Here is a 13,522-nt window from a genome sequence, read left to right as displayed (position 1 = left end):
GCTCCCCCATTGCGCATGCTCGTCGCTCTCCCCGCCCCACCCCGCTCCGTAGCGCGCGCGCCAGCTCTCCGTGAAGGCCCCTTCTGCCTTTCGGGAGCTCAACGCGTTTGTGTTTGTTCGGAGGTTTTTGTGGAACAGGTTCTTTGAGTGTTAGTTGTAGGAAAGAGATGTGAGGGAATGAAGGAACGCAAACAAGTGTGTCCTAAACGTCACATTTCAACCTCAAACCAGTAGGATTGCGTCGTCCGAAAAGACTGGGTTACGGAGGACCAGCTCTTTGCACGATCAATCTGCCCTCAGCTCGGAGGCTCCCGAGGGTCTGTGGCTTGAGCGTCTACCTCTCCGCACGTTCTCGCAAGACACAAATATTTATGGGTTACATAACGAAAACTTAAACATGGGCAAGTCGATGGACAAAAGGGAGCAGACCCCAAATGAAATTCGTTAGTTCAAACTGCGAACAGCAAACAATCGTACAATAAAAATTCCGCGGGGCCGCGGATTGACGAGCGATATCGAGAAGACTCGCGCCTGGCGGCACCTGGGGACACAGTAGAGTGAAGAGAATATCCTACTATGGTTTATAGAGAAGGCTGTCAACCAGCCTTTTTGTCTGTATAGGCTGAGATACATAAGCCAAAATTAAAGGCCCCTTTTCTATTTCATACCATTGAAGTAAGTAGATAAGGTAGTTTGGTTTCATTTGACCAAAAGAGAGGAAATCATTGCATAGCAGATAAGGGAAAGGAGTTGATGAGTCATCTGTTATATACCAAGAGAGTTTGAGGGAAATAAACCAATGAATTAATCCATGTTTGAATCCAGGCCTACGAAGACCTGAATTGAGCGATTGCTCATTATCTAGGGATCCAGTTAAAGTTTCAAACCAAATTAAGCAATGCCCTTAAGATAGTTAAATAAAGCCTAAAATTAAGATTACTGTGTAGATGCACATTTGTGCCTAAATTATGAGAATATCATTGTTACTTTTAATTGATCTCATTTTCTGTGTAACAGTGAACACTACCAATAGATTTATTGTCACAGATACATTTGACATGTAAATGATGATGTTTTAGAATATTAGCTTTTATATGTCAAGAGTTATGAAGGTGTTCCGTAGAAAGTTGTTTATACTATATAACTATCATAGAGTGAGAAAGACATACAGTAAAACATCTTGCACATTAATGGAATAATTTATACGAAGATTACAAAAAGAAGCAGTAATAGTATCCTTTTTGCAACTTCTTCCTCTTTTTAAAGAATTTCCTATGACTTAGAAGAGCTGTCTTCCCCTATGGACACTTGGATAACTGAAGCCCAGAGAAGTAAATTCCTGAAGTTCTCTCGTTTAGAACACTGCAGATCTAATACTTGAGGTTTCTGTTTCCAAATGTGGGTTTTAATTTTATTTTTAAAATCACTTTGCTGTGCCTTTTGCAGATGGCCTTTCAGTGAATAACACTGAAGTAAACCTAAATGTTGTTGGGATCTCAATGTTTAATTGAGCTTCTTAGTATTTGCAGTGCTATGCAAGTTAAAACAAAAACTTAAGAGATCCATTTAAATATTAGAACAGTTTCCCCCATTAGCTGTGAATGAATAAACTGAGGTACAGTTACTGCACTTTTTAGCTAGTCAAATGTGCCCTGCAGACTTCTGGCATCACAATCCTCTTGTATTAAATTCAGATTCTTTGGTTCTAATCTAGATCTGCAGTATTAGCCTCACTGAGGGGAGGACCAGAATTTCCCCTTTTTTAAGCAAAGTAGTTCTTAGTCACAATGAAATTTGAAAACTATTGAGCTAGAATTTTAAAATTTAAGTAAATAGGATCATAAAATTCAAAGCTGAAATTGAAGGTTAGAATTATTAGCCCAAACTCTATCATAAAAGAGAAATATGAGAAGTTAAGTGATTAAATATGTTAAATTTTATAGATAAGTAGTAACAACTTTATTTTTAAACAATTTTGTTAATACACAATAAATTGCACATATTTAAACCATAGGATCTGTGTTAGTTAGATTCAGTTGTCAACTTGGCCAGGTGAGCATACCTAGTCTTGTTGCTGCGGACATAAGCCAACGGTATGTGAACCTCATCTGTTGCCAATTATATCTGCAGTCAGCTAGGAGGCGTGTCTGCTGCAATGAGTGATGTTTGACTTAATTGGCTGGTGCTTAAATGAGAGACTGCAACGTAGCACTGCTAAGCAGCTTGGCATTCCTCATCTCAGCACTTGCAGCTCAGCCCAGGCCTTTGGAGATGCAGAAAGAAGTCACCCCGGGGAAAGTTGTTGGAACCCAGGGGCCTGGAGAGAAGACCGGCAGAGACCATCCTGTGCCATCCACGTAAGAAAGAACCTCAGTGGAAAGTTAGCTGCCTTTCCTCTGAAGAGCCAACAAAATAAATCCCCTTTTATTAAAAGCCAATCCGTCTCTGGTGTGTTGCATTCCGGCAGCTAGCAAACTAGAACAGGATCTGATGACTATATATGTATGCACATACACTTGTGAAGCCATCAATACAATCAGAATAATAAACATATCCATCACCTCAGAAGGTTTGTTTGTGCCCTTTGGCAATCCATTCCTTTATACCCTCCCCACTCCATCCCCAGGCAAGTACTCATCTGCTTTCTTCTTGTATAAATTAATTGCATTTTCTAGATTATTTACATATATATGTATGTATGGGTATGAAATCACATAGAATGAGTGTAAAATCACATAGAATGTACTTCTTGACTGAATTTACTCAGCATGGATGGAACTTATTTTGCGTTCCATCCATTTTATGGCGTATGTCAATAGTTCATTCCTTTTTTTAGATTACTCATTTTTTTTATCTCATTCTTTTTTAATGGACATTTAGGCTGTTTGCTGCATTTTGCTGCAGTGAGCATCCTTGTACATTCATCTTTAAGAACACATTTGACCTTGCGTCTGATGCTCCTTTTATTTAGGGTATGGACAGATCAGTAAAAAAGTATGGATAAAAAATAAATAATAGGGAGGATAAGGGGTGAAATAAGTTGGGTAGATTGAAATAGTAATGGTCAACAAGAGGGAAGGGTAAGGGGTATGGGATGTATAAGTTTTTTCTTTTTATTTCTTTTTCTGGAGTGATTCAGTTACTCTAAAAGTGATCAGTTGTGAATACACAACTATGTGATGATATTGTAAGCCATTGATTGTGCACCACGTATGGACTGTATGTGTGTGAAGACTGCAATAAATACATATATTTTAAAAAGAACACGTTTGAGTGTATATGGGTCATTGAGAACATAAGTGGTGTTCCATTATATGGATAGAGTACATTTTGTTTATCCATTCATCTGTTGAGGGATATTTGAGATGTTTCCAGATTTTGATAGTGTAAATAAAGCTGCTGAGAAATTTTTTTTTTTTTTTTTTTTTTACATGGGCAGGCACCGGGAATCGAACCAGGGTCCTCTGGCATGGCAGGCAAGCATTCTTGCCTGCTGAGCCACCGTGGCCTGCCCTGCTGAGAAGTTTTATACAAGTGTTCGTGTAGACATATTTCTCTTGGAGGAACACCTTAGAATGGATGGCTGGGTCACACGATGGTTGTTAAGAAACTGCCAAACTGGTTTCTAGTTCTTGTACCATTTCACATTCCTGTCAGCAATATAGGAGTTTAAGTTGTTCCACATCCTCACTAACACTTGTTTTGGTCAATCTCTTTAATTTTAGCCATTCTGATGGGTGTGTTTAGTGGTATTTCATGGTGGTTTTAATTTCAATTTCCTAATGAATAATGATGTTGAATAACTTTTCGTGTGCATTTCATATATTTCTTTGGTGAGGTGACTGTTTAAATATGTTTCCCATTTATAATTGGGAGGTTTGTCTTATTGAAGTGTAAGAGTCCTTTATATATTCTAAATACAAGCCTTTATTGGATATTTGTTTTGCAACTCTTTTTTGCAAGTCTGAAACTTTCATGTTCATTTTCATAACAGTGTCTTTTGAGGAACAAATGTTTTAAATGTTGATGAAGTCCCATTTATCTATACTTTCTTTTATAGCTCATGCTTTTGTCATACCAGTTGTTAAACATGATGTGAGAGAAGGAGCAAGTTTCATTTTTTGTTGTTGTTATAGCTATCTGATTGTTCTAGCCCCATTTGTTGAAAAGATTGTCCTTTCTTTATAGAATTTCTGTGTCAACTTTGTCAAGAATAAATTGGCTATATATGAATTGGTCTATTTCTGGGCACTCTTTGTTTTTTGCATTGTTCTATATGTCTATCTTCATGTCATACTCCACTGTCTTGATTATTATACCTCTATGATAGGTCTCTAAATCAATAATGTAAATTCTCCAACTTTACTCTTCTTTTTTAATTTTTAAAATATATTTTGGATCATTTTCTTTACCATGTGCATTTTAGAATCATGTCTTCTGGGATTTTGTTTGAATTGCATTGAATCTATTGAGACACTTGAAAATAATTGGCATCTTAATAATATTTAGTTTTCCAGATCATGAACATGGTATAACTCTCAATTTATTTAGGTCTTCTGTAATTTTGCTCAGCTTTTTTTGTTTGTTTGTTTTGTTTTGCGGTTTTTAGCATACAAGTCTTGCAACTATTTAGCCAAAATTATTCATTAGTGTTTTGAATTTTGATGCTCTTGTATTTTTAAAATTTTGTTTTCTGTTCATTTGTTGATATAAATACAACTGACTTTTGGGTATTAACCTTGTTTTTGAGGCTTTGCTAAACTCACATTAGTTCTAGCAGCTTTCCTATAGATCCTTGGATTTAATAGTCGATCATGTTGTCTGTGAACAAAGACATTTCTTCCTTTCCAAACATTATGCCTTTCTTTTCTTTTTCTTGCCAGGTATGACCGTCTACCTAACATGAAGTTATAGATATAGATTTTTTGTAGATTTCCTGATTAAAAGTTTTCTTCTATCCAGCTATTCCTTCCTTTGCCTGGTGGTTTTTTTTTTTATATCAAGAATGGATGTTTGATTTTGTCATATGATTTTTGGTATCTATTCAAATGACTATATAGTTTTCCTTTATTAGTCTATTAAGATGGTGTGTTACAATGATTGATTTTTTTTTAAGGGATTAAGCTCAGGTTTGTTTTTTAACTATAAAAGAACAACTCTTCAGAATTCTTAAGGAAAGGAATATCTTAAACTCGGAGAAAAAGACACCAGAATACAAAATTACAATTTGTGACTTCAGACATTCCCCATCTCCTCAAAAGGCAGAGATGGGAAGAAGACAGTTGAAACCAACAAGCAATTCTGTAAAACAAATTTAGAAACCCTTCAAATAATTAAAATCTAAACTTGTTTTTTTCATTTAATGTAGCAAAAGGCCTGCTTTAGTGACATGCTGCTCCCACCATAAAATTACCCCAGTACTCCCTTGTCAGGAACATAGGGCTTAAGTTGACCAGCGAATTCATATTGCTAAACCTTTGTGTGTAAGCGTGTTCGTCTTTTAAACCAGAGCTATCAGACTCATGTGACTACTTCCACCTGTTACCAGACCAATCCCCACTTCCTTCAGAACGGGTGGACAAGGCACGATGAAACTCCAAGTGGTAAGGAGTGAATAATAACCCCAAATAGTCAACTTTTCAAGCAGTGCTTCACCCATCCCCACTCAAAAGGAGATTCTTATTTCTTACCAGACCACCTACTAGGATCAAATTTGCCTTCCAGTGATTAGAATGGTTTTCTCCTTCAGAAAACACACATATCCACACACCCATCTATGTAATTTTTTTTGTTTTTATATTTAAATATAAAAATACTATTTTGCTTTGTGTTATAAATGGAGGACCAAGCAATAGGAGCTTTTTCTTCTTCTTAAGGTAGAAGAAGAAAAACCCATCAATTAATACTCTGCAGTTTGTCTTCAGAATAAGGCATTTAGCCTCAAGGGAGGAAAGCATAACAGCAAGAGTTCAAGGACATTTTCCTCCTAATCTCCCTAACCCTTCCTTCTCTACTAATTCCCACTTCAAAAGGAAAGTTGGTTAGAATCTTTTTTAAAAAATGGAACTTCCCCACCAAAATGGGAGGAGGCTGTATTCTCAGATAACTATAGAGTAAGTCAGGCCCTCTTTACCTTCAGCTAACCTCACAGAAAAAATCATACTCTGTCCAGTGTATGCCTACTGGACAAACACCTGATTTAAACGGAAGCAGTGGTTATGCTTTCCCTCCTTCCCCTTCCCATTAATACACTACTTCCTCAGTCTTCCAAAGCTTCTGTGATAGTATCAAAAGGGGTGTGGGGTGGGTGTGAAGATATTAAAAACTTGACCCCTCTACCTGGCCCCAAAATGCAAGAGTTATTAACTGGGTATGAGATATAAAAAAGACCTTGATATTTTGCCCTTTGAGTTACAGTTAGTAGGACAATTGGGAGAGAGGAAAAGTGGGAGTGGAATGAAGAACTGGGAGGGGTTTGATGGCTGGAATTCTAGCCCATTTAGTTCTTGCACTGGAAGGGCTCATCGCTGATCTCCTTGAGAAGACACATGCAAAGAGGTCACAGTTCGCAAAGGGGAAGCGATCTTCAACGTAACCCTTCTTATCTTGGCCATCAGTCTGGGAAATGTGAATGCTGGCACCATGGTTGGCCATGTCGGGAGAGAAATCATTGATGTTGAAGGTTTCATGAAATCCAGTTAGGCACTGGATGTTGTCCAGGACCCCCTTGGGATCATAGGCATGGATGTGGTACTGGTGCTGCTTGCTTAGTTTCTTGATGGACTACTCAATGTACTTCAGACCATTCTTTTCTCTCATGGCCTTGGTGTTGAAGTTGGTATGGCAGCCTGAACCATTCTAGTTCCCAGCAATGAGCTTAGGCTTGAAAGTCACTGTCATGCCAAAGTCTTCACATACACGAAGCAAGATGAAATGGACCACCTAGAAATGATCTTTCTTGTCAATTCTTTCCCATGGTCCCACGTGGAATTCCTATTGAACAGGCATGACCTCAGCATTTGTTCCCCTGATCTTGATGCCAGCACACAAGCAGGCCCAGTAGTGGGCCTCCACAATGTCTCTGCCATTGGCTTTGTCTGCTCCTCACCACAGTAATATGAGCCTTTGGGCCCAGGGGAGTCATTGGAAGGTCAACTGAAGGGGTGTCTGTTTGTCCCCATCAGGGTATATTCCTACTCCATTCCAAACCAGGGGTGCTGGTTACTCACCATGTCCATTATCTGTTTATAGAAGTGCTTTAAATTGGTCTCTTCAGGCTTTCGGTTGTACTTGCAAACTTCACGAACACCAGCTTATTAGGGTCCTTGTAGAAAGAATTTTGAAACATGGCAACAGGGTTGAGACACATGTCACTTTTCAAGCCTTCAGACTGAAAAGTACTAGAGCCATCAAAATTCCATTCGGGCAGCTCCTTTATACACTTATGTTCACTAAGTGTGTAGAAGTCCAGGGTGCAGGTCTTACAGTGCAATCCTTCTCCAGTGCCATCGTTCCAAATATGCATGGCTTGTACTTTCTTGCCCTGGGGAAGAGCCACGTATGCCTGTTTGATGCCTTTGTTCAAGTGGGAGCTTACTGAGGTGGCCATGGTGGAAGGTGTTCTGTGCAGTAAGCAGGGCAGAGGGAGGGGAGACCACAAGAGCAAAGTAAGAGGAGGCCGGGTGTGCAGGTCAGATTCTCAACTCTTCTCTCATGTACATACTCTAGCTATAGAGATGCAAAATTATTCATATTTGAATAATTATTATATTTGAATACAGATTTTCTTCATGGGCCACATTTTTTTTTCAGAAAAAAAATATTACCAGAGTTGTAATAGTGAAATCATACTGTATCTATCGTTTTGTGTCTGGCTTATTTTACTCAGCATTATGTACTCTAGGTTCACCTATGTTGTCATATGCTTCAGGACCTACTCCAGTGGCTTCCCTGGTTCCCATGGCCCATATTACTATGGTGTGGGAGCAGACAAAGCCCATGACAGAGACATTATGGAGGCTCACTACCAGGCAGGCATAATATTCCATCATTTGTATGTGCTACACTTTGTTTACCCACTCATTGGTTGATGGACACTTGGGTTGTTTCCATCTTACAGCAATTATGAATAATGCCACAATGAACATTGGTGTACAAATATTTGTTTGTTTTACTTCTTTCAGCTCGTCTGGATATACACCTAGTGTTGGTATTGCCAGGTCATAGGGCAACTTGATATTTAGTTTTCTAAGGAATTGCCACATAGTCTTCCACAGTGGTTGTACCATTATATATTCCCACCAGTAGTGAATAAGTGTTCCAATTTCTCCACATCCTTTCTAGCATTTGTAGTTTCCTGTTTGTGTAATGGCAGCCATTCTTATAGGTGTGAGATGATATCTCATTACAGTTTTTTAAAAATTTTTATTAATAAAACCAATCAATGTACAGTATGAATATTCCTTTTTTTCATCACGTAGTTGTATATTCATCATGATCACTTCTTAGAACATTTGCATCAATTCAAAAAAAGAAATAAAAAGAAAACAGAAAAAAATTCATACATATCATATGCTTTACCCTCCCTTTCATTGATCACTAGCACTTCAATCTACTAAATTTATTTTAACAGTTGTTCCCCCATTATTCATATTTTTATTAATTTTTAAATTTTAAAAAAATATAACAAACAAATGTAAACATTCTTAACTTATGATCATTCTGTTCTACGTATATAATCAGTAATTCACACTATCATCACATAGTTGCATATTCATCATGATCATTTCTTAGAACATTTGCATTAATTCAGAAAAAGAAACAAAAAGAAAACAGAAAAAAATTCATACATACCATATCCCTTACCCCTTCCTTTCATTGATCACTAGTATTTCAATCTAAATTTATTTTAACATTTGTTCCCCCTATTATTTATTTTTATTCCATATGTTTTACTCATCTGTTGATAAGGTAGATAAAAGGTGCATCAGACACAAGGTTTTCACAATCACATAATCACATTATGAAAGCTGTATCCTTATACAATCATCATCAAGAAACATGGCTACTGGAACACAGCTCTACATTTTCAGGCAGTTGCCTCCAGCCTCTTCATTACCTCTTGACTAACAAGATGATATCTATTTAATGCGTAAGTATAACCTTCAGGATAACCTCTCGACTCTTTTGGAATCTCTCGGCTGTTGACACTTTATTTTGTCTCATTTCACTCTTCCCCGTTTTGGTTGAGAAGGTTTCCTCAGTCCCTTGATGCTAAGTCTCAGCTCATTCTAGGATTTCTGTCCCACGTTGCCAGGAAGGTCCACACCCCTGGGAGTCATCCTACATAGACGGGGGAGGGCAGTGAGTTTGCTTGTTGTGTTGACTGGAGAGAGAGGCCAGATCTGAGCAACAAAAGAGGTTCTCTTGGGGATGACTGAAGCCTAATTTTAAGTAGGCTTTGACCTATCCTTTATGGGGTTAAGTTTCATATGAACAAACCCCAAGATTGGGGGCTCAGCCTATTGCTTTGGTTGTCCCCACTGCTTGTGAGAATAGCAAGAATTCTCCACTTGGGGAAGTTGAATTATCCCCCTTTCTCACCATTCCCTGAAGGGGACTTTACAAATACTTTTTATTCACTGTTCAAATCACTCTGGGATTTATCGGGGCATCACTTTGGACAAACCAACAAAATCTTATGCCTACTCAAGGTTCCAAGTGCTTATGGTGTTCAATTAAGCTGTCTACATAAATTATATTAGGAAACGCACTAGTCAAAATATAAATTTTGTACCAAATAAGCATTTTTTGCTTTAGTGTCACATATAAGTTAAAATTTTAAAATATTAATTGCCATCTATTTTCAGCATCCTGCAGTAATGATATTCTTTGCTCTTCTTCATGCAAAAACATTTTTAAAATTTGTACATTTAGTCACTATCATTATACACTGTAGGCATCCATAGATTATACTATCTCAGTCTTTATCGTCTATCTTTCTTTCTGATTTCATTTGTGCCCCCAGCCCTCCTCCCTCTATCATTCTCACATTCAGCTTTGTTCAGTGTTTTAACATAATTGTATTACAGTTAGGTAGTATTGTGCTCTCCATTTCTGAGTTTTTACAATCAGTCCTGTTGCACAATTTGTATCCCTTCAGCTCCAATTACCCAATATCTTACCCTATTTGTATCTCCTGATGGTCTCTGTTACCAGTGAAATTCTCCAAGTTTATTCACCAATGTCAGTTCATATCAGTGAGACCCTACCGTATTTGTCCTTTTGTTTCTGGCTAATCTCATTCAGCATAATGTCTTTAAGGTCCATAACTTTATTCTGTCTTACAACTGCATAATATTCCATCGTATGTGCATACCATAGTTCGTTTAGCCACTCATCTGTTGATGGACGTTTTGGCTGTTTCCATCTGTTTGCAATTGTAAATAATGCTGCTATAAACGTTGGTGTGCAAATGTCCATTTGTGTCCTTACCCTCATTTCCTCTGAGTAGATACCTAACCATGGTATTGCCGAGTCATATGGCAATTCTATATTTAGCTTCCTTAGGAACCACCAAACTGCCTTCTACAATGGTTGTACCATTTGACATTCCAACCAACAGTGGTTAAGTGTGCCTCTTTCTCCACATCCTCTCCAGCACTTGTCATTTTCTGTTTTATTGATAATGTCCATTCTCATGGGTATGAGATGATATCTCATTGTGGTTTTGATTTCCATTTCCCTACTAGCCAGGGAAGTTGAGTATCTTTTCATGTGCCTTTTGGTGATTTGTGTTTCCTCATCTGAGAACTGTCTCTTCAGGTCTTTTGCCCATTTTGTAATTGGGTAGTCTGTCTTTTTGTTGTTGAGTTGAACAATCTCTTTATATATTCTGGATCTAGACCTTTATCTGATATATTGTTTCCAAATATTGTTTCCCATTGTGTAGCTATCTTTTTACTTTCTTGATGAAGTTCTTTGATGCACAAAAGTATTTAATTTTGAGGAGTTCCCATTTATTCATTTATTTCTTCAAATGCTCGTGCTTTGTGTGTAAGGTCTAGGAAACCACCTCCTAGTATAAGATTTATAAGATATTTCCCTACATTTTCTTCTAACATTTTTATGGTCTTAGATCTAATGTTTAGGTCTTTGATCCATTTTGAGTTAATTTTTGTATAGGGTGTGAGATATGGGTCCTCCTTCATTCTTTTGCATATGGATATCCAGTTCTCTAGGCGCCATTTATTGAAGAGACTGTTCTGTCCCAGGTGAGTTGGCGTGACTGCCTTATCAAAGATCAGTTGTCCATAGATGAGAGGGTCTATATCTGAACACTCTATTCAATTCCATTGGTCAGTATATCTATCTTTATGCCAGTACCATGCTGTTTTGACCTCTGTAGCTTCATAATACAGCTTAAGGTCGGGTAGCGTGAGACCTCTGGCTTCATTTTTTTTCCTCAGGATACTTTTAGCTATTCGGGACACCCTGCCCTTCCAAATAAATTTGGTTATTGGTTTTTCTATTTCTGAAAAGTAAGTTTTTGGGATTTTAATTGGTATTTCATTGAATCTGTAAATCAACTTAAGTAGAATTGACATCTTAACTATATTTAGTCTTCCAATCCATGAACACGATATGCCCTTCCATCTATTTAGGTCTTCTGTGATTTTTTTTTTAACAATTTCTTGTAGTTTTCTTTGTATAGGTCTTTTGTCTCTTTAGTTAAATTTATGCCCAAATATTTTATTCTTTCAGTTGCAATTGTAAGTGCAATTTTTTCTTGATTTCCCCCTCAGATTATTCATTACTAGTGTATAGAAACACTACAGATTTTTGAGTGTGGATCTTGCAACCTGCCACTTTGCTGTACTCATTTATTAGCTCTAGTAGATTTGCTGTGGATTTTTCAGGGTTTTCAATATATAGTATCATATCATCTGCACAGTGATAGTTTTCCTTCTTCCTTTCCAATTTTGATGCCTTGTATTTCTTTTTCTTGTCTAATTGCTCTGGCTAGAACTTCCAACATAATGTTGAATAATAGTGGTGATAGTGGGCATCCTTGTCTTGTTCCTGATCTTAAGGGGAAAGTTTTCAGTTTTTCCCCATTGAGGATGATATTACCTGTGGGGTTTTCATATATCCCCTTTATCATTTTGAGGAAATTCCCTCCTGTTCCTATTCCTTGAAGTGTTTTCAACAAGAAAGGATGTTGAATTTTGTCAAATGCCTTTTCTGCATCAATCGAGATGATCATGTGGTTTTTCTGCTTTGATTTGTTGATATAGCGTATTACATTAATTGATTTTCTTATGTTGAACCATCCTTGCATATCTGGGATGAATCCTACTTGGTCATGGTGTATAATTCTTTTACTGTGCTGCTGGATTCGATTTGCTAAAATTTTGTTGAGGATTTTTGCATCTATATTCATTAGAGAGATTGGTCTGTAGTTTCTTTTTTTTGTAATATCTTTGTCTGGCTTTGGTATGAGGGTGATGTTGGCTTTGCAGAATGAGTTAGGTAGCTTTCCCTCCTCTTCATTTTTTTTGAAGAGTTTGAGCAGGATTGATACTAATTCTTTCTGGAGTGTTTGGTAGAATTCACATGTGAGGCCATCTGGTCCTGGACTTTTCTTTTTGGGGAGGTTCTTAATGACTGATTCAATTTCTTTACTTGTTATTGGTTTTTTGAAGTCATCTATTTCTTCTCAAGTCAATGTTCATTGATCATACCTTTCTAGAAAGTTGTCATTTCGCCTACATTGTCAAGTTTATTAGCATAAAGTTGTTCATAGTATCCTCTCATTACTTCCTTTATTTCCGTGAGGTCAGTGGTTATGTCTCTTCTTCCATTTCTGATCTTATTTATTTGCATCCTCTCTCTTCTTCTTTTTGTCAATCTTGCTAAGGGTCCATCAATCTTACTGATATTTTCATAGAACCAACTTCTGGTTTTGTTGATTTTATCAATTGTTTTCATGTTCTCAATTTCATTTATTTCTGCTCTAATCTTCATTATTTCTTTCCCTTTGCTTGCTTTGGGGTTAGTTTGCTGTTCTTTCTTTAGTTCTTCCAAGTGGACAGTTAATTCCTCGACTTTTGCCCTTTCTTCTTTTTTGATATAGACATTTAGGGCAATAAATTTCCCTCTTAGCACTGCCTTTGCTGCATCCTATAAATTTTGATATGTTGTGTTTTCATTTTCATTTGCCTCAAGATATTTGCTGATTTCGCTTGTAATTTCTTCCTTGACCCACTGGTTGTTTAAGAGTGTGTTGTTGAGCCTCCATTGCCTTTGCTGCATCCCATAAATTTTGATATTTTGTGTTTTCATTTTCATTTGCTTCAAGACATTTGCTGATTTCTCTTGTAATTTCTTCCTTGACCCACTGGTTGTTTAAGCCTCCACTTATTTGTGAATTTTCTGGCACTCTGCCTATTATTGATTTCCAACTTCATTCCTTTATGATCTGAGAAAGTGATTTGTATGATTTCAATCTTTTTAAATTTAT

The 13,522-nt window shown here is 37.2% G+C and overlaps 1 pseudogene; it reads right to left on the bottom strand.

Moving 5' to 3' along the window:
• Positions 1–6,417: 6,417 nt before the first annotated feature.
• On the bottom strand, positions 6,418–7,615 carry LOC143682469 (glutamine synthetase pseudogene; annotated as a pseudogene).
• Positions 7,616–13,522: the final 5,907 nt, after the last annotated feature.

The sequence above is a fragment of the Tamandua tetradactyla genome, chromosome 1 (assembly GCF_023851605.1).
Source record: "Tamandua tetradactyla isolate mTamTet1 chromosome 1, mTamTet1.pri, whole genome shotgun sequence".
NCBI classification, from domain to species: domain Eukaryota; kingdom Metazoa; phylum Chordata; class Mammalia; order Pilosa; family Myrmecophagidae; genus Tamandua; species Tamandua tetradactyla.
Note: the sequence above shows the minus strand (reverse complement) of the source record. Positions and strands in the feature narration are given on the sequence as shown.